The following is a 22,942-nucleotide window of genomic DNA, read 5'->3' as shown; positions in this document are numbered from 1 at the left end:
TCCCACCAACGCGGTTACTGTTAAGGTGCATATAACCACGGACACGTGGAGAGGACACGTAGTGCCTCAAAAACATCCCCCTCCTCCTCCAACAGGGAAAACATTCTTGGCAAATGCCTTTGCATTGGTTCGTCTGGTGGCAGTCCAAGAATTTCACCTTTACCGACACTACAAGAGAGCCCCCCCACCATCCCCCCGCCATGGCCCACTTAATCCTGGCCACATTCCGAAAACCAACAAAATAAAACCGCGCTACTAGTTCCGCAGTCACCACCACATTACCACCAACGCGGTTACTGATAAGGTGCATATAACCACTGACACGTGGAGAGGACACGTAGTGCCTCAAAAACATCCCCCTCCTCCAACAGGGAAAACATTCTTGGCAAATGCCTTTGCATTGGTTCGTCTGGTGGCAGTCCAAGAATTTCACCTTTACCGACACTACAAGAGAGCCCCCCCACCATCCCCCCGCCACGGCCCACTTAATCCTGGCCACATTCCGAAAACCAACAAAATAAAACCGCGCTACTAGGTCCGCAGTCACCACCACATTACCACCAACGCGGTTACTGATAAGGTGCATATAACCACGGACACGTGGAGAGGACACGTAGTGCCTCAAAAACATCCCCCGCCACGGCCAACTTAATCCTGGCCACATTCCGAAAACCAACAAAATACAACCGCGCTACTAGGTCCGCAGTCACCACCACATTACCACCAACGCGGTTACTGTTAAGGTACATATTACCAGTCTGACTGGGGCATGCAGACACCTTGACAGAATGAATAGTGTGTGGCACATAGGTTCCCCATTGCTATGCCCACGTGTGCAGCTCCTGATGGCGGTGGCACAGGATTATATTTCTCATTGCTTCTGTACAGCATTGTGGGCTATCGCCCCGCCCCTTTTAAAGAGGGTCGCTGCCTAGCCGTGCCAACCCTCTGCAGTGTGTGCCTGCGGTTCCTCCTCATGGCAGACGCACTTCTAAATAGACATGAGGGTGGTGTGGCATTAGGGCAGCTGAAGGCTGCGCAGGGACACTTTGGTGTGCGCTGTGGGGGGGAGGGGGGGCGGTTGGTCAGCATGTAACCCAGGAGAAGTGGCAGCGGAGTGTCATCCAGGCAGTGATTGTGCTTTGTTGTAGCTAGTGTGGTGCTTAGCAAAGGTATGCCATGCTAATGAGGGCTTTTCAGAAGTAAAAGTTTTTGGGAGGGGGGGGCCCCACTCTTGCCGCTATTGTGGCTTAATAGTGGGACCTGTGAACTTGAGATGCAGCCCAACACGTAGCCCCTCGCCTGCCCTATCCGTTGCTGTGTCGTTCCCATCACTTTGTTGAATTGCCCCGATTTTCACACATGAAAACCTTAGCGAGCATCGGCGAAATACAAAAATGCTCGGGTCGCCCATTGACTTCAATGGGGTTCGTTATTCGAAACGAACCCTCGAACATCGCGGGAAGTTCGTTTTGAATAACGAACACCCGAGCATTTTGGTGTTCGCTCATCTCTATTTAAATACAAGAGTCTCTTTGCTGATGATATAATTGAGAGATTAAGAGATTAAGAGATTCACTGGCCTCCTTAAGAGCATCTACCCATATTCTATACCACTTTGGACTTGTTTTCTTATTATAAAGTTAATCCTAAAACTGGGCACATGGAACTCCCGTGCTTTATATCAGTGGGGGTCTCTGTGGTGACATCCCCACCCATCAGTAAGTTATCCTTTGCACAGCGGATAACTTGTAATTCTGGTACAATTAACCCCTTGAGTGGCATGCCCGGAAATTTTCCGGGACGAGCTCCACTGCCGATAGTGATATAGCCCGGAAAATTTCCGGGCTATGTATCACTATGGGAGCTGCAGAGCACACTGCCACAAGCTGTGGCATCTTGCTCTGCCTGCACAGTCCCACAGAGAACAAAGCAAGGGCTTTGAAAAACCAGCAGAAGATATTGCCAATCTGCCGGCAATCTCCTGCTTCTAAGTCTCCTGCTTTGTTTACAGGTTGCCATAGAGACCATTGGCTTGTCAGAAGCAAGCAGATGGTCTCTGTGGCAGGGAGAGCTGGTGCTTGGCTGTCAGAGGACAGCTAGGTACCAGCTCTTACAGCAGAGATCAGAGAAAACCTCCTATCTCTGCTGTGTTAACCCTTTACATGCTGCAGTCTATGTGACTGCAGCATGTAAAGGGCTGTCACTGCAGCATGTAAAGGGCTGTCACCATCGGACCCCCGGGATGTGATCAGGGGGTCCTGATGGGTCCCTGTGGAAGTCCCCTAAAGGGACCAAAAAAAAAAAAGTAAAAAAATTATAAAAAAAAAAAATAGTAAAAACACTTGTCTCCCTTTACTTTGTAAAAATTCAAAAATAAAATCACACATGTGGTATCCAAGCGTCATAATGACCCAGAGAAGGAATTTAATACATTATTTAACCCCTTAATGACATGGCCCCTTTTTTTCTTTTTTCCCATTTCTTTTTTTCCTCCCCCCTGTTTAAAAAATCACAACTTGTCCTGCAAAAAACAAGCCCTTATATGGCCATGTCAATGGAAAAACGAAAAAGTTATGGCTCTTGAGACGCAACTGCAAAATTAGTTGAAATTCAATGATTAGACCATTTTAAAAAACCTGCCCTGGTGGGTCTGACAGGGTGGTAGGAAACCCGCCACTCAAGGGGTTAAAGGACTGAGTTAGTCACCTTCCCTAAAACTGAACCTTCCCAGATAGGTTGCATTATTATGGAAAAAATGCTGATCCTATCAAAAATGTTGTTTTTGGTAATTATGTGGCCATATTATGATCATTATTTACTTATTTTTGGGAATGCCATATTATCACAGAGGTCAGAGGTTATCAGCCTGATCTCTAGGATCACAGGTCTCTGCTTACCCATTGTGATTCAAGGGTATCCCTCTAGACAATAAAAAGCTTCTGCAATGTTATGTCTCAGTAAAAATAAATTGTTCAGATATCCATTAAAGTACCTAGGGACCGCGAGGAGGACATTTAAAATTTAAAATTTCTTGGATTAGGAAAGTCGCAGTTACTAAATTGTGACACATTAGTTTTCCCAGAGGGTTTTCTCTCATTTCCCAATGAGAATAGAGCCAAAGATCTTTCACCTTAAGGGTGCATTCACACGAACGTATATCGGCTCGGTTTTCACGCCGAGCCGATATACATTGTCCTCGTGTGCAGGGGGGGGGGGGGATGGAAGAGCCAGGAGCAGGAACTGAGCTCCTGCCTCCTCTCTACCCCCTCTCCGCCCCTCTGCACTATTTGCAATGGGGAGAGGCGGGATGGGGCGGGACTAAGTGCCGTGAATTAGCCCAATCCCCGTCCCGCCTCTCCCCAGTGCAAATAGTGCAGAGGGGCGGAGAGAGGAAGAGAGGGGGCGGGAGCTCAGTTCCTGCTTCTGGCTCTTCCATCCTCCCCCCCCCCCCCTGCACACGAGAACAACGTATATCGGCTCGGCGCATGCGTCCGGCGATTTTATAAAACCATTGCTTTGCAATGGTATCGGACACATGAGCGCTTTTTATGCGCTCGTCCGATAAATTATAGAACAGAAATCGCAGATCGCACCTATCTGCGATCTGCGATTTCTGTTCTCTTCTCTGTATGCGCTCAATGGGGCCGGCGGCAGCAGCGCCGACCCCATTGAGAGCATATACTAGACAAATCATTCTTCTCTGCCACAGCTGTAACAGCTGTGGCAGAGAAGAACGATGTTTCCCCGTTGAATTCAATGGAGCCGGCAATACAGCCGGCTCCATTGAAAGCAATGGGCTGCCGGCGAGCGCGGGATGAATTTTCAGGAAGGGCTTAAATATATAAGCCCTTCCCTGCAATTCATCCAGAAATGTGTAAAAAAAAAATATATATATATATATATATATATATATATATATATATATACTCACCTGGTCCCGGCAGACGGAGTTCAGCCGCGGCCAGTGGCAGTTCTCCTGAACTGCTCTCTGTAGTATTCAGCAGCCGGGGATTTAAAATCCCCGCCTGCTGAATGAGCTGCCTCTGATTGGTCACAGCCTGACCAATCAGAGGCAGCTCTCACTCACACCCATTCATGAATGGGTGAGTGAGTGCTGCCTCTGATTGGCTCACCGCAGGGACCAATCAGGGGCAGCTTATTCAGCAGGCGGGGATTTTAAATCCCCAGCTGCTGAATACTAGAGAGAGCAGTTCAGGAGAAGCAAAGGGGTCAGGCAAAGCAGAGGGGTCAGGCAAAGCAAAGTCGGGTCCGAAATCTAAGGGTCAAAAGCCGGGAGCACAATCCAAATATGCGGGTTTAGCCTGGGGACAAACATACACTGGCAATGCTGGGAGGAAACAGGCATGTTTAAATGCTGTCAGAACTCCCGCCCCAGCAGCTAATTAGGGCGGGGCCCTGCCAGCAACCAGACCCAGACATAAGGCAACGAGTGCGGAGATCCAGACATCCCGCAGCAAGTGCAGATCATCCTAGTCAGGATGTCATGGCAACCGGGACGGCATCAGCCGCATCCCCAGCAACTCGATTACCCAGGCGCCACCCCCTGAGCACAGGAGCATGCGCCCGGAGCCAGTGTCCGGGACCCCGACGGCCAGGGGAGGTTACCAAAACCGGAGCTCCCCTGCACCGCACCTGATCAGTTCGGGTGATAGGTCCGGTGGTGCGGACACGGAGACCCCGAGAGCTGCCGGTCCTAACAGTACCCCCCCTTCTACGGGGGGACACTGGACCCCCATGACCTGGAGCGGGCTTAAGAGGAAAGGCCCTGTGGAATAATCGGACCAGACATGGGGCATGAACATCCCTGACAGGAACCCAAGTCCGTTCCTCAGGGCCAAACCTTCTCCAGTGGACCAGATACTGTATTGAGCCCTGAACCCGCCTGGAGTCAACAATTCTCTCCACCTCAAATTCTAATACTCCTGGGCAACACTGGAGTCACATATTTTTTTAACAAGCTTTTGTGGAAAACATTATGAACCTTCCAAGAGCCAGGAAGGGACAATCTATAAACCAGCAGGTTAATCACCTGCGAAATAGAAAAAGGACCAATAAACCGCGGTGCAAGTTTTAATGACGGAACCTTCAGTCTCAGATTTTTTGAAGACAGTAAGACCTACTCCCCAACCACAAAAGGTGCAGAGATAGTGCGTTTCTTATTACACTGCCTAAGTACCCTCTCCTGGGAACCCTGAAGGTTCTTACGAACCTGGGCCCAAACTGTGCACAGTTCATCAATAGCGGTATCAGCGGATGGAGTGTTCGAAACAGGAGGAGTAGAGAATGCAAATCGAGGATGAAACCCATAATTATAGAAAAATGGCGAAACTTGGGAAGACGAATTGACATGATTATTGATAGCAAATTCAGCGAGAGGTAAGTAGTTCGCCCACAGAAACTGATTATCGGAAACAAAAAGTCGCAGGTACTGGATCAATTCCTGATTCATGCGTTCAGTCTGACCGTTAGACTCAGGATGGAATGCGGATAAAAAGAACAAATTAACATTTAGATTTTTGCAAAAGGCCCGCCAGAATTGAGCGACAAACTGTACCCCTCTGTCCGAGACAATATCCTCCGGAATCCCATGAAGCCGAACAACCTCCTGGATAAATTTTTCAGATAAATATTTGGCGTTAGGCTACTTACAAAGAGGAACAAAATGTGCCATCTTGGTGAAACGGTCAACAATGACCCAAATGACCGTGTTCCCAAGCGAGGGAGGCAAATCCGTTATGAAGTCCATGGACAAATGGGACCATGGTCTGGACGGAATGGGCAAGGGATGAAGAGGACCTTCAGGACACCTCCTGAGACGCTTCCCCCTGGCGCAAACCGGGCATGCCGTCACAAATGCGCGGACGTCTTTAGCCATGAGGCCACCAATACATTCTGGCAAGTAGTTCCTGTGTACCCTTAATCCCAGGGTGACCAGCTAAGACTGACGCATGCGTCTCCTCTAACACCTTCAACCTTAACGGCAAGGGAACAAAAAGTTTGCCTTCCGGAAGGGCTTCAGGGGCAGATTGCTGAGCAGCATGTATCAGCAGTGAAAGGTCAGAGGAGACAGAAGCGAGAACCACCCCAGGGGAAAGGATAGTCTCTGGCTCCAAATCAGTAGGTTCCGGGGAACCAAAACTCCTGGATAAGGCATCCGCCTTAACGTTTTTTTTAGCCGGGTCGGTAAGTAACTAAAAAGTTGAAGCGTGAAAAGAACAGGGCCCAGTGGGCCTGCCGAGCATTCAACCTCTTAGCTGAGTCTAAATAAATGAGATTTTTATGGTCAGTGAGCACTGTGATCTGATGTCGTGCTCCTTCCAGGACATGTCTCCATTCCTCAAACGCCCATTTAAAGGCAAGTAGTTCTCGGTTGCCTATGTCGTAATTTCGTTCGGCAGACGAGAACCTCTTGGAAAAATAGGCACATGGTCTGAGATTCGTGAGCGTGGAGGAACCTTGAGATAGTACAGCTCCAACACCAAACTCGGAAGCATCTACCTCCACCACAAATGGACAGGATAGGTCAGGTTGGATAAGAACAGGCGCTGAGGAGAAGGCAGCCTTCAGAGAGGAGAAAGCCGCAAGTGCATCCGAAGACCAGGTACTCACATCAGCCCCTTTTCTAGTGAGATCCGTTAAAGGCTTAGCCACCACGGAGAAGTTCTTAATAAATTTACGGTAGTAATTAGCGAAGCCCAAGAACCATTGCAACGCTTTCAAAGAGACTGGTTGAGCCCATTCCGTGATGGCCTTCACCTTAACAGGATCCATCTGAATATCAGAAGGTGTAATGACATATCCTAAAAAGGATATTTTCTGGACACCAAAAACACATTTTTTAAACTTAGCGAATAACTTGTTCACCCTAAGGTGAGTCAGTACAGTGTGTAAATGGGCACAGTGTTCTTCCCAGTCCGAGGAAAAGATCAAGATATCATCCAGGTAAACCACCATGAATACACCCATGATATCCTGGAAAATGGCGTTCATGAACCCTTGAAAGACCGCCAGGGCATTGCATAAACCAAAAGGCATAACGAGATATTCGAAGTGCCCAAACGGTGTATTGAAGGCGGTTTTCCACTCATCCCCTTCTTGTATACGAATCAGGTTAAAGGCTCCCCTCAAGTCAAGTTTGGAGAACCACTGAGCCCCGGAAACCTGGTTGAGGAGATCAGGGATGAGAGGAAGCGCATACTGGTTTCTGACGGTGATCTTGTTGAGTTCCCTGTAATCTATACAAGGTCGGAGACCCCCATCCTTCTTCTCAACGAAGAAGAACCCGGCCCTAGTAGGAGACTCTGATGATCGGATGTGCCCTTTGGCCAAACTGTCCTGAATATAGTCCTTCATGGACTCCCTCTCTGGAACCGTTACATTGTAGATCCTCCCCTTAGGAAGTTTGGCACCCGGGACCAGATCAATCTTGCAGTCGAACTCCCTATGGGGAGGCAAGACTTCAGATAACTGTTTAGAAAACACGTCAGAAAATTCAGAGATGTATTCCGGCAACTCAATACCCTCCAGCACCGAGGTATCCAAGTTCACCCGGCTCATGTGCCTGGAACACCGAGAGCCCCATTTGACCAACTCCAAAGACTCCCAATTGATCACAGGATTGTGTTCCATTAACCAAGGATGTCCCAAGACTAGGTCCACAGACAAGTCTTTCATCACCGAAAATGTGCAGACCTCAGTATGCACGGCTCCAATGGAACACTTTAACTCCGGGGGAAGTAAATTGACGAGACCGGACCGCGATGGCGTGGAGTCTACCCCAGAGACCTGAATCGGGGGGGGTCTAAATGTACCATGAAACTAGAAATCTGCTTCACAAAGTCAAAATTAACAAAATTCGCTGCAGCCCCAGAATCGACAAAGGCTTGTCCTGTACGAGAGAAAGAACCAAACTCTAAAGTGCAGGGCAAGAACATCTTAGACACTGCGGGGAGTACCTTAGCTCCTAGACCGTCCTTCCGACAACTGACTAGGAGCGGAAGACCTTCCGGCTGGGACTTCTTCCCGCAGTTAGCGACCCGATGACCAGGCTCTCCGCAGTATAGGCAGAGGTTCTTTCTTAGTCTGTATTCCCTTCGCTGTTGAGATGACATGAGTACCCAAATCCATGGGTTCAGCGAGGGAAGGTGGGGTGGTCTGATCTGCAGATGAAGTAGTCGGACTGGTCCTAGTGGGTTGCCTGGCCCTCAGTCGGCGATCAGCTCGAATGGATAGTGACATCGCTTGTTCCAGAGTCCTCGGCTCCGGATCCGCAACCAGCAGATCCTTGAGACCTTCAGATAGGCCGGACAAGAACACATCCTTGAGGGCTGAATCGTTCCACCCTGACTCCATACAGTATTGCCTGAACTGAGAACAATAATCCTCCGCCAACCTCTGACCCTGGCGCAAGGACAAAAGTTTTGAAACTGCGTAAGCGGCCCGGTCAGGTTCGTCATAGATCTGCCCTAGAGCAGAGAAAAAGGATTCTAGCGACAGTCGAGTGGGGGAGTCTGGGGATAAGGAGAAAGCCCAATTTTGAGGGTCTCCTCTCAGGCGTGAAATCACGATGCCAACTCTCTGGTACTCAGTGCCAGAAGAGTGGGGTCGCAGGTCGAAGTACAGTCTACAGCCTTCCCGAAATGCAAAAAACTGTCTCCTCTCTCCCGTGAAAAAATCAGGCAGCGTAGCCCGAGGTTCGGACACTGTCACTGGAACAGTGGGAGGCATTGATAGTGCTCGTTCCTGTAGCTGTATGCAAGAAGTCAAGTCCTGTACCAGGCCTGCCAGGGTCAGGACCTGGTTAGTCAAAGTCGATATGGCATCCATAGAAGGAACAATCGTGGCTGGTCGGATGAAAAAGTCTGACTTTTTCTCTTTTTTGCTGGCCAGTGTAACTGCCAGGGATCTGGGGTCCGGGTCCGGGATTCCCTGAAAACAACCCACTACCCCTGTCCCTACCTACTTGCCCCCCTGGGCTAAGCCCCAGGGCGACAACTGGGCGACGGTCCCTACACTCACTAGGGAAGCGGGGCACCGGGACCGATACAGACAAACACTGGAAACAAGCAAGCAAAGAGGAGAGTCAGACAGTCCGAGTCGGCAACTGGAGGGTACGAGGTACAGAGGGGTCAGGCAAAGCAAAGTCGGGTCCGAAATCCAAGGGTCAAAAGCCGGGAGCACAATCCAAATATGCAGGTGTAGCCTAGGGACAAACATACACTGGCAATGCTGGGAGGAAACAGGCACGTTTAAATGCTGTCAGAACTCCCGCCCCAGCAGCTAATTAGGGCGGGGCCCTGCCAGCAACCAGACCCAGACATAAGGCAACGAGTGCGGAGATCCAGACATCCCGCAGCAAGTGCAGATCATCCTAGTCAGGATGTCATGGCAACGGGGACGGCATTAGCCACATCCCCAGCAACTCAATTACCCAGGTGCCGCCCCCTGAGCACAGGAGCATGCGCCTGGAGCCAGTGTCCAGGAACCCGACGGCCAGGGGAGGTCACCAAGACCGGAGCTCCCCTGCACCGCACCTGATCAGTTCGGGTGATAGGTCCGGTGGTGCGGACACGGAGACCCCGAGAGCCGCCAGTCCTAACATATATATATTTTTTTTGTTTTTACACATTTCTGGATGAATTTCAGGGAAGGGCTAATATATTTAAGCCCTTACCGAAAATTCATCCCGCGATCGCCCGCAGCGCATTGCTGTCAATGGAGCCGGCTGTATGGCCGGCTCCATTGAATTCAATGCGCTGGACAGCTCCGGCCCGTTTCTATTGAAACGCGGCTAGGAGCAGTATTTTCGGGCGATTTTTCGGCCCCGGTCACACGATTTGGGGATGCGCATCCGTCATGCGATCCGCAAATCGCGGGAAAAAACGCCCGTGTGACTAAGGCCTAAGTGCACGATGGGGCCACATTTACAAGCAACGATTATCGCTCAAATTATGGCTTTTGAGTGAATTTTGAGCGTTAATTGTTGTGTGTAAAAGGCCCTTTGCCTTTGTGTGTGTATCCTATTGTTTGTATAATTAAAATTTCAATAAAATTAAATTATTAATAAGACAATCTGAACAAAACCTTTATGTGACAGCAGTTCTTTGAGTAGTTATTTAAAAAAAAAACGTTTGTGTTTTGAGTTTGCTTCCATTGACTTAGAATATATATAAATGCAGTAGATAACGTTTATATATTTGGAACTTTAACAGTTCCATCTGGTACATGACAAACAAAGTAGTTTCTACATAAGAGTGACAATGGTGTGTCTTATTTATCATGTCAAAGAAATATGGACTCTTTGATAAGTAGAAGTCTCAAGATGTGCTTTCAGTGATCTTGGAACTGGCTTGAAATGATAAACAGGTGTTAAACTTGTTAGATTCAAAAGAAAAATGACTAGTGAAAAGAGAGGGAAGCTATATAGGTCAAGCTTCTATAAATGACACAGCTTACAATGCAATAACCATATCTCATTGCACATGATTAAATGAATGATGGAAGATGTTTCTGTTCATAATTTAAAACCTGTAAAATGACATGTTAGAAATGTATGTATAAAAATGAGTGAAAAGAGGTCTGTGACACATACTAATTTTTCAGATCAGTGAGCTCTCTGGGGACTGAGGCTCTTGATTCACCACCTGTCTATTTGGCTGCACTCGCTGCTGTCATGTTTTTCCCATGCTTTTTCAGCTTCTTTTAAGCTTTCTCTTTTCTGAATCACAGCAAGTATGTATATATTTATTTTATATTTAGATATTTTTAGTGAAAGAAAGTATCTTGTACTAGGCTGACGTTGTTATATAATAAGAAATAGAAGTTAAGCTCTGTACTGTAGCTATATACTTAAAGTATATATTACAGCAAATCATCAATAGCATGTACAGGCACTCTTTATTTCTATTTTGGAAAGTAAGTTAAAGGGGTATTCCATCTGAGACTTTCATGACATGTACACAAGATATGCCATCAAAATTTGATGCATGCAAGTCACACCTCTGGGACCTGCACCTACCATTACTTCTGGCACCACTGTGTCCCAGACTGTCTAAGTGCAGATTGCTAAGATGCAGCTACTAGAACACACTGAGGGTAATAGTTTTGAAGTAGATCTTCTGTTTATTTCTACTGTCTATAGTTTTTCATAATAAAAACCAGAAACATTTGAAAATTGTGTTCGTCTAGTTCGTGAAAAAACCAGACCCAGTTTTAGATAAAGTAGGCAAAATTAAAAGCAGTGCCCCTATGCTAAAATGTCGCATCAACATTGTAAAGAAATTTGCATTATTGATCTCTAGTGCTTTCAGGGGCTTTGGGATGGGTTTAACCCCTAAAGAACATAGCCCTTTTTTTCCATTTTCAGTTTTTCCTCTCCCCTTTTAAAAAATCATAACACTTTTATTTATCCATCACTACCGCTGTCTGATGGCTTTCTTTTTTGCATTGTATTTTTTAATGGTACTACTTAATGTGCCATATAATGTACTGAAAAAATGTTTAAAAAAAGTCTAAGTGGAGTGAAATGAAAAAAAAAACACAAAATTCTGCTATTTTAAGAGTGTCTTGTTTCTATGGCGTACACACTGCAACAAAAATGGCATGATCACTTTATTCTATGGGTCAGTACGATTACTACGATACCAAACTAAGGGTGCTTTCAAAAGAGCGTGTGCGTACATAGGTGCACACAAAACCATGCGTCTATTAAAACCATTGGTTCCTTATGGTGTGTTCACATGTCTGTATTTTACAGGCATGCAAATGCACGTACCTGCAAAACATAGGACATGCATGCACCATAGGTCTGTGGTGCACATCAATATTCCCCAGCGGGGAGTCACCTTGTCACTGAACACTGCAACAGCACTTTTAGAGTGCTCAATGACAAGGAGACTCACCGTGGGGAGTAAAGAATCCCCTGCCACAGCTGTCACAGCTGTGCCAGGGGATCGTGATGCCAGCACCCCTGCAGTGATTTTCAGGGAATGGCTTTAAGGCCACCTGCAGACGGGTGGAAATTCTGCGGGGAATCCCGCCGCGGACACCTGCATAAAATTGCATTACAATACGCAATCCTATGCAGACAGCCACGGTTTGTCTGCGCGAAATCCCACACAGCAAACAAACCCCGGCATGTTCTAATTCTGTGCGGGGCTCGCAGAGCCCCGCACAGAAACGTCACATACCAGATGCCGGCTCCGCTCAGCGCCGGCTGCCCGGCAGCCGGCACATGAAAGGAGCTGGAGCTGCGGGAGCGGGTGAGTCCGTGGTGCTCTCTGCAGGCGCTCGGGTAGAATCCCGCTCGGGCCTAAATATAAGCCCTGCCCTGAAAATCATTCTTATCTGGTGTAAATAAATAAATACTCATCTCTCTGCTGCTGCTGGGGCTCGGGCGCATCACTGCTCTAAGTCTCTTTCTGCGGGAATGAAGAAATCCTCTGCCACAGCTGTGACAGCTGTGGCAGGGGATTCTTTACTCTCTGCGTAGAGTCCTCTTGTCACTGAGCACTGTGGCTATATTTACACAGCAGTGGCGGAGAGGTGAGTATATATATAAAATTTATTTTTTGTTTTTGCTTTTTTACACAAACTTATGTTTCAAGCCCTTTTCTGAAAATCACTGCAGGGGTTGCCAGCATCCTAACGCCCTCAATGCAGCCGCCAGGCATAAGTTATCACATATGTTATCAAATAGTACCACTATAAACACCATAATGGGGCCAAACATTACCACCAAACAGTGATTAAACATTACCTTTCACTCAACTAAATCCACATGAAAGGCCAGAATAACCAATGATTCAACTATAGAATGCTCAAATACTACCAGAACATGGCTACTACCGTACCCACTACACTGTCATGTGAATATTACCATACTGTTACTAAATAAAAAACATTATATTATAGCTAATATTACCACCATACAGAAACCATATAGTGGTAGAAAAAAGTTCTGTACAGAAGCTGTGCAGGCAATACAAGTGATCATGGTCCAATGAAATTCAATGACTCACAGGTGACATTTTTTTCTCAATTTGTTCACTTTTCCATCCAGCCCAGATGACTTCTAGCCATAATCTGTCTGCAGATTTTGCTGCCCAGACATCCTTGGTTCCTCACATTTCCAGCACTCTCAATACCTTTACTAACTTGCGCAAATACTCCATCCTGCTAATAACTCTAATTCCGTACATATTTCTGTCCATTTAGCCCTTGTACTGTACCTGAGGTATTACATAGCATCTCCAAAAAGTGTATTTTAGTAATAATATTGTTATAATTATAGCTACCGCCAAATTAGTGCAATTTAAAAAATCTATAGTTCCAGATAGTGTCCTCAAAAAGAGTAATGTCAAACAGTGCCCATATTGTGCCCCTGATGTTAGTTACGTCCCAGTCAAAAATGTTGCCCCAAAATGAAACAGTAAATTTTTTTGTACCCACATAGTGTCACCTTTTGTAGTCATACAAAGTAATGTTGGAATTGATACACAGATTGATCCCATGTTATACAGACTGCTTTCCATACCCTTATCTCTATCAAAGATTGCTCCCCATTATCCATTCTTTCACACAGTGTGTTCCCCATGTTTCCTGTCAGGCCTCGGTCACACGGGTGTTTTTTGCGCGATTTGTGGATCGCATGACAGATGCGCATCCGCAAATCGCATGACCGGGGCCGACGATTCACCGAAAAATCTGCAGCTAGCAGCATTTTCGGTGAAACGGGCCAGCGCTGCCCGCTATCATCTGCCACAGCTGTGGCAGAGGAGAACGATGTTCGCCCATTGAATTCAATAAAGCCAGCAATACAGCTGGCTCCATTGAAAGCAATGGGCTGCCAGCGAGCGCGGGATGAATTTTCGGGAAGGACTTAAAAATATAAGCCCTTCCCTGAAAACGATCCTAAAATGTGTAAAAATTAAAAAAAAAGTATGCTCACCTTTTTCCTGCAGTCGGAGTTCAGCCACGTCCGGCCGGCAGTTCTCCTGAACTGCTCTGTGTAGTATTCAGCAGGCGGGGATTTAAAATCCCCACCTGCTGAATGGGCTGCCTCTGATTGGTCACAGCCCTCACCAATCAGAGGCAGCTCTCACTCACCCATTCATGAATTCATGAATGGTTGAGTGAGTGCTGCCTCTGATTGGCTGAGCGCAGGGACCAATCAGAGGCAGCTCTCAGCTGTCATTCAATAGTCTATATCTACGTGGATCGCATGCGCATGTGCAAATCGCGGTAAAAAAACGCCCGTGTGACCGATGCCTCATTTTGCTCTCCATGCCCCCATCTATCATATAGACTGTTTCCCAAGCCCCCAACTCTCACATATTGCTCCACATGCACCCTTTTTACACATAAACTTCCCCCCCATGCCTCCATCTCAAATATAAGTGGCTTATCACGATCTCCATGCTCCCTATTCTTACTAAGACTGTTCCCCATGCACCTTCTTTCAATAGAGTGCTCATATCTTTTAAATAGACTGCTTCCCATACTTTACTCTCTCAGACAGACTGCTCTCTTTATACCCCCTCTCTTATAAAGACCTAGGTCCCATGTCTTACACAAACTGCTTCCCATGCTTTCTCACATACTTCCCCCCATGTCTACCTATCCCACAGTGTACTTTCATGGTCACCCTCTATGGAGATTGCTTCACTCTCCAGATAGGCTGCCCTCCATCCTAATTGTCATGATGAGAGTAGCCAATGTTGTACTCATCCATAAGAAGCTAAGATTTATAGGGAAGTTAGTTTTACATCTGCAGTAGTGAAATTAATTGAAACTCTCTTGAAAATCAGGATATTTGACTACTTAAAAACTAGCAACCTGTTGAACCCTAAACATCACCGCTTTACTGAGGACGGATCATGTTAAAATTAATCTCATGGATTTCTTGAAGGTAGTGCCGTGGATACCTGAATTTCAATAATGCTTTTGATAAAGTTCCATATAAAGAGATAATAGCTAAATTGTTCAAAATTAGCTTAAATCCTCTAGTCCACTGGATTTGCAGTTGCTTAAAAGATAGATATCAGAGTATTGTTCTTATCAGAGTGTAATCTGAACAGGGATAGTTATAAGAGATAAACCATAAGGATCTGTCCTGGGTCTTGTTCTTTTTAATATGTTTATAAGTGACATAACAGAAGGCTTAACTGTTTGTTGATGACACAAAAGTGTACAATAGAGTTGATACTCCTGTTGGTGTTTTGAACATGGAGAACGATTTAGCCTGACTGGATGACCAAAAAACTTGGAAACTGAAGTTCAATGTTTCTAAATATAAAATGATGTACTTGGGGATAAGAAATCCTTGGACTGAGTATGATATTGGCTGTTTTGTGTCATCCAGGACTTCAGAAAAAGAGAATTCAGGGCTTTAATTTCTGACAGCTTCAATATGCGCCAACAGTTTAGTCAGGGCTCAGTCACACGGGCGTTGTGACGCACTAATTTTTGAACACAATAAAAATTGCTGCTAGCAGTGTTTATCCGCTCAAAAGGGCTCGGTCACATGGGCGTTTCCTGCTATCCCAAGCTGCGGCTGCAACAGCTGTGGCAGAGGATTTCTTCTCGGAGTTCCATTGTCACTGGACACTGTGACAGCATTGTCACAGTGTCCAGTGACAATGAAACTCCCTGCGGAGATGAAGAAATACTCTGCCACAGCTGTGGCAGAGTAGCGCAATGTTCTCCCATTGAATTCAATGGAGCCAGCAATACAGCCGGCTTCATTGAAAGCAATGGGCTGACGGCAAGCGCTGCTGTGAGTTTCAGGGAAGGGCTTCAAATATAAGCCCTTCCCTGAAAATCAATCCAAAAATGTGTGAAAAAAAAACTATACTGACCTCTCTGCAGCTGCCGGGGCTCAGCCACGTCCAGCCAGCTCTTCTCCTGTACTGCTCTGATAATATTCAGCAGGTGGGGATTTTAAGCCCTTCCCCCCAAAAAATCACTGCAACGCTTGCCTGCAGCCCATTGCTTTCAATGGAGCTGGCTGTATTGACGGCTCCATTGAATTCAATGGGAGAACATTGCGCTCCTCTGCCACAGCTCTGACAGCTGTGGCACAGCTGTCAGAACTGTGGCAGAGGAGAGCAACCTTCAGTATATGTTCTCAATGGGGCCGGCGCTGCTGCCGCCAGCCCCATTGAGCGCAAGTTGAAACCCCTGGGGGTTTCACATACATAGAACACCGGTTTGCCACATTTACATGTGTTCTGCGAACCGGTGTTCTATAATTTTCTCATATGTTACCACTGCTATTGAAAAGCATTGGTACTATCTAGTGCAAATTTTTTGACGTGCGGAAAAACGCACGTTAAAAACACCCATGTGACTGAGCCCTCAGTCAACAGGGAAACCAGGTAAAATGTTCAGCTGCATAGCTATCAGTATAACCAGTAGAAAGAGGGAGATTGTGATCCTGTTATATAGAGCTCTAGTGAGACCACATCTGGAATACAGAATCTCTCAGTTCTGGAGACCTCACCTACAGAAAGACATTTATAAAATAGAGTCTAGAAAGAACAACACTTTCAGAAAGACTTAATTTGTATGGTATGGAAGAAAAAATGGAAAAAGTTGACACCTTTTAACCATTTCCAATCCAATTTTGGATTAATGGTTTCCTAAAAGGCTTTCTCTTTTTGCTGTTATACAATGGTGCCATCTGCTGGCTAAAGCCAGTGTGTCTGTACAAGAGAGGCTCTGACAGCAGAGTGGCTGACAATAGACGGTAAGAAGACCCTGTTGGACGTCTTGTAACTTTAGAGCTGTACAAGCTTCAATCAGAATGTAGGAAGACGTCAGACAGTGGATTGGAAAGGGTTACATATGTTAAGGGGGGGGGGGGATTAGAAACAATATCAGAAAATATTATTTTACCAAAAGAGTAGTAGATACTTGGAACAAGCCTTCATCAGATTTGGTTGGAAAAGGAAGGGAGGTGCTGAATAAATTTACCCATTGTCTTTGACCATCATCTTTGGCAACTGCTGAGTTTGCACGTCTCCACAACACAGACCCCCAGATATAATAGCGCAAGACAATAACTCAGAGGTAGTTTGTTATTTAAAATTATATAGATGAAAGCCTTACCAATGCCCTACATACAACTAATTCTGAAACTATATTGAAATTATATAAATTATGTAAATGTGCATCTATTCAGATTTGAAACCTCAGCTCCTGTAAGTCAAGCACCTAGCCATGTATTTTTGAGCCGAATTAAAAAATTCTTAATTTCTCAAACTGTTAGTAAGAAAGCAAAATCAATGTATTTGAGTCATTCTATGAATCCTTTTAAACCATTTTTAAATCTTATAAAGTGAATACTATGGGAATAATGTGAAAACCTAATAGCAGTTTTGCTGCATTTAAGTGGGTTTCAATGAGCAAGGAATATTGCCATAAAATCATGCAATTTTTCATGCAACAGCTAAAGAAAAAAGCTTAAGAGCAAAAGATAATTTCTTATGCTATTAACAGGAAATTATATTTAACCATTCAATTTACTAATTACGTGGAAGTTGAACTTCAGTAGCAGCAGTTATACCCAATCTGTATAATCACAGATTAAAATAAAGGTGGAAGTTTAAAATTAGCATTTAATACTATATCTTTGTATAATAAATTTTCATTGGAACTTCTAATAAAATAATTGTATAATCATGGCATTCTGATGTTAGAACCTGTTATTTAGACAGAAATTATTAACACTACATAAATAACACTTGCTTCTTACTGCAGAGCCATTTTCACTTTCCATTAACAACCACTGGTTAGCTCAACACCTTGGTGCCATCTGCCATAAATGTACTGAATAGGGCTCATTCACATGGGCGTGGAATTCACACTATTTTTAGCTGTGGTAAAACATCGCAACCATAGCTGCTGAAAATTGTATGCAAGCACGATTTTTCCGTAATAAAGTCCTGAGCTGCAGCAGCGTTCTTTCCACACTGAACGGGAGGAGCTGAAAATGCTGCTCTTATGGAAGGAGAGAGAGAGAGAGATTGATTCTGTTGTTCCGGATCAACATTTTATTTTCATTCTTCTTTACTATCTCCGTACCCCTATCTGGTATTCTTTAACAGTGCTGCATTATTCGATCCCCCTCCCTCACACATTGTTTTCAAAGCTTGCTCTCACTCCTTCTAATGATATTTTGCTGCATTGAGTTCTACTAAAGTAGCTCCCCCTCTGTTTCACACAAGCGTATATCGGCCGCCATTTTCACGGTCGGACGATATATGCTTCAATCTGATGCATTGGATTCCAATGCATTAGATTACATGGCCATATTCCCACAATGTAAAAGCGCCTGGCCGGCCAATGCAGCACCGGGTGTTTTTACGTCGGACTCAAAAGATAGTCCTGGAACTATCTTTTGGCCCGGAATACATCGGCCGCTGCATGGGCTCCTATGCGTGATTTTGTAGCCCCCGTGAAAGTGGTCCAAGTTTGCATACGAGTTTTAAACACAACGCTGTAGAAGACTTTTAACCAAGATTATTAACAAAGTATCTTTTTGGCTTATTTTAGATAAAAAAAATGAATACAAACTTAGTTATAAAGTGATGCATAGCATTTAAAAATATTCTGTCCCCTGAACCAAATTCTCCCACAGTGTTTAATCAACCTTACACAATCTATCATATTAGGATATGTATTATATGTGCATGTTATGCAAAATGTATGTTACATGAGAATCTCATTGTTTCATCATAGAGAAAATATGCCATTGTATTTTGGAGGAGAATGAAGCCATACCAGAGTGTCTAGCTTTGTTTTTGAGTGATATAACCATGTCTGGCTAATTTTGGTTTCTAATTTCAACTAGAAAATATCCCTAGTTCCTATAATGGCCAATGTACTTTGTCTCTGCTACTACATTGTCATTTTTACCATAACTGAATGATATTATATGTTACGTATTTTAGTACTTTGACATTTTATTGCTGTAAAGTACAGTAAGTTTGATGATAAATCATCATATCATAAGTCATTATGTAAATCTGTCCAAATGGAGTTAAGATGACCTTATAAAGTTATACTTAGGATTGTCCATAGCTGTTACATTAGCATGTGGAATATTTTTTAGCACGGACTTTAATGTTAGCATTTGTATATCAAAGACATTATAATTAAAATTGAATATATAATGAATGAATCACAATAGAGCAATATTTAACTCCACTTTGAGGATAGAAATCTTGAATCAAAAGATATCAGGCAAAGTCAAGTTAGATGAGCAGAACTAATGAAGAGCTACTTTCAGGTCTAGACATACTTGAATTCATGTTTGGACTCTAGTTTTGTAGTTCCAGGGAATTTTTGAAGGCTTAACAGTGTTTAAATGCCACTTTTTTGCTCCATGCTTATTGGACATAATGGTTCATTCAGTAGTGTGCACTTGACATCTCAAGTCAAATAAGCACAGAAAACATGATTATCAACCACGTATATTCACAAATCTAGCATGCATGGATCCCACTGCAAACGCATGTCTTGAAACCAAAAAACAATTTAATTCAAATTTGGATAAGAGGTAAAAAGTAACCAAAGCTCTATTGTATCAAATTTAAAACCATCTGCTTGAATTTTAAATTTCAAACAATAAAGCTTGGATTACATTGTACCTCATATCCCCATGCTGGATCAAATAGTTTTTTGGCATTTGATTTCTAATGTATTTCTGCCAAAAAGAACTGCTGTTTGTGTTGCAGGTCTCACTTTGTGAGTCATGGTGGCCAAATATACATGGTTATTGACATAGCTGATGTTTAACCATATTTGCAAAATGCACCTGCAGACATCAGCAGGCTGGAGCCACAAAACAATCCGGAAGCACCACTGCTTCTCCAAAATAAATTATCCAAATTTAGCAAATGCCATACAAGATTAAATAAATTACAATACAAATTCCAAAAATGCTATGGAATTAGATTGACACAAAATGAGTATGTTAGAGCCATTAGCCTTTTTTTAAGCTATTACCGTGTAGGTTTCATATTACTGATTCATTGTCTCACTGGGAAATAAACAAGTCACAAGTCTCTTTCAGAGCTCAATGTATATTCAGATTGAATTTATTTGTAAATATAATATATTTTTTCTTCAGGTGGATTCAAATCGGCATTGTTGTTTCCCAACCTTATTCGGCTCACGGCACACCTCCCTATCTCCTTCCTGGTTTGGAATCACTTCCATACACAAATGTGTACCCAAATCTGTTGTATATGAATCTACAATTGACTTTAATTGTAGTCAAAGTAAACTGTATCTTAATTAATGTGTTTTTGTGGTTTCTTGCTACTTTTACCTTTCATTGCAAAAGTTGGCAACAATAGATCTGGTGGCATGAGTGTGATAACTTTGCAGGCTGAATCTGAGACTAAGTGCCCGGACCTGTAAAAAAGCTATTTTAGAGGATGAAACTCTTTTTCTCCAGTGTATTGAGTGAGTAGTGTTATTTACGTAGCTGTCTATCTATTATTTTTATGCTCTTTGATTGAATTTTACTTGTGCACTATAAAATAGATCATCAAGTTGAGACTGCACAAGGCACAATCCAATCTAGGGCCAACCCAACTTCCAAGTAATTAATATGTCCTGATCATGTTTTTGACAGGCCACAATCATATGTTTTGCATAAATCAGTATCCAGACTAAGGACGTATGCAAAAGGGTGCATTACAACTGTAAACCTTTCAATTATACAGAACCATAGTATGACACCCATTATAGTCCATGGGACGATACTGTAGCCCAATATACTGCATGCTGTATTTTGGAAGCAATCTTCCCCAGAAGAATCCCTTCCATAAGGAAGCAGATGATTCCCACTACCATCTCACAGAATCTATGACTCTGCAGTTAGACAAACAAAAATTATACTTTCCAGATCCAAGATATATAATAATCTATATATATAAAGCTGAAAGCCCTCACTGACTCACTGACTGACTCGCCAAAAGTTCTCCAACTTCTCGATATCGTAGAAACTTAAAATTTGGCACGGGCATTGATTATGACATAAATAGGAAAAGCTAATGGGTCCCAACTCGATTATTCAATTCTATGCGCAAAAGAATTAGCGTCCAAATTTTACGTACGGAATGTAATTTTCTCACTTTCCGGTGTCATAGAAACAGGAAATTTGGCACGAGCATTGATTATGTCATACATAGGAAAAGCTAATGGGTCCCAACTCGATTATTCAATTCTATGCGCAAAAGAATTAGCGTCCAAATTTTACGTACGGAATTTAATTTCTTCCCTTTCCGGTGTCATAGAAACAGGAAATTTGGCACGAGCATTGATTATGTCATAAATAGGAAAAGCTAATGGGTCCCAACTCCATTATTTAATTCTATGCGCAAAAGAATTAGCGTTCAAATTTTACGTGCGGAATGTAATTTTTTCACTTTCCGGTGTCATAGAAACGGGAAATTTGGCACGAGCATTCATTATGTGATAAATAGGAAAAGCTAATGGGTCCCAACTCGATTATTCAATTCTAGCGCAAAAGAATTGGCGTCGAAATTTTACGTGTGGAAGGTAATTTTTTCACTTTCGGGTGTCATAGAAACAGGAAATTTGGCACGAGCATTGATTATGTCATAAATAGGAAAAGCTAATGGGTCCCAACTCCATTATTCAATTTTATGCACAAAAGAATTAGCGTCCAAATTTTACGTGCGGAATGTAATTTTTTCACTTTCCGGTGTCATAGAAACGGGAAATTTGGCACGAGCATTGATTATGTCATAAATAGGAAAAGCTAATTGGTCCCAACTCAATTATTCAATTCTTTGCGCAAAAGAATTAGCGTCCAAATTTTACGTACGGAATGTAATTTCTTTCCTTTCCGGTGTCATAGAAACAGGAAATTTGGCATGAGCATTGATTATGTCATAAATAGGAAAAGCTAATGGGTCCCAACTCGATTATTCAATTCTAGTGCAAAAGAATTGGCGTCGAAATTTTACGTGCAGAATGTAATTTTTTCACTTTCCGGTGTCATAGAAACAGGAAATTTGGCACGAGCATTGATTATGTCATAAATAGGAAAAGCTAATGGGTCCCAACTCCATTATTCAATTCTATGCGCAAAAGAATTAGCGTCCAAATTTTACGTACGGAATGTAATTTTTTCACTTTCCGGTGTCATAGAAACGTGAAATTTGGCACAAGCATTGATTGTCATAAATAGGAAATGCTAATGGGTCCCAACTCGATTATTCAATTCTAGCGCAAAAGAATTGGCGTCAAAATTTTACGTGCGGAATGTAACTTTTTCACTTTCCGGTGTCATAGAAACGGGAAATTTGGCACGAGCATTGATTATGTCATAAATAGGAAAAACTAATGGGTCCCAACTCGATTATTCAATTCTAAGCGCAAAAGAGTTAGTGTCCAAATTTTACGTACGGAATCTAATTCTCTCATTTCCTGATGTCATTTTATATAAAGGAAACGTCGCATGGTTGCCTCCCCGTGGTATTTCCTGGGTAACGCAGAGAACTATGCAAAATGGTGAACATATTTTTTTTCCTCAGTATCTCTAAAGTAACCACGACTTCATAAGCTTTTCCGTGTGAACACCAGATAAACACCAGTACCAAATTAACTCGGGCGAAGCCGGGTATATCAGCTAGTAATCTATATTTGTATAGCGCCAACATATTCTGCAGCGCTTACAAAGATAGGGGGATACAGAAAGATAAAAGTACAAAAATACAAAAACAATGGTTGCATGTAGTAATCAGTTGATGGAGACAGAAGGGGTGAGTGTCCTGCTCCAACAAGGCTACATACTACAAATAATAGGGTGATACAGAAGGTAAAGGGGATGGAGATGTGCACGACGGTATGGCGAGGTGGAGAGTGCGGGATGCTATAC

Source organism: Eleutherodactylus coqui, chromosome 1 (genome assembly GCF_035609145.1).
Source record: "Eleutherodactylus coqui strain aEleCoq1 chromosome 1, aEleCoq1.hap1, whole genome shotgun sequence".
Lineage (NCBI taxonomy): Eukaryota > Metazoa > Chordata > Amphibia > Anura > Eleutherodactylidae > Eleutherodactylus > Eleutherodactylus coqui.
This window is presented reverse-complemented; position numbering follows the sequence as displayed.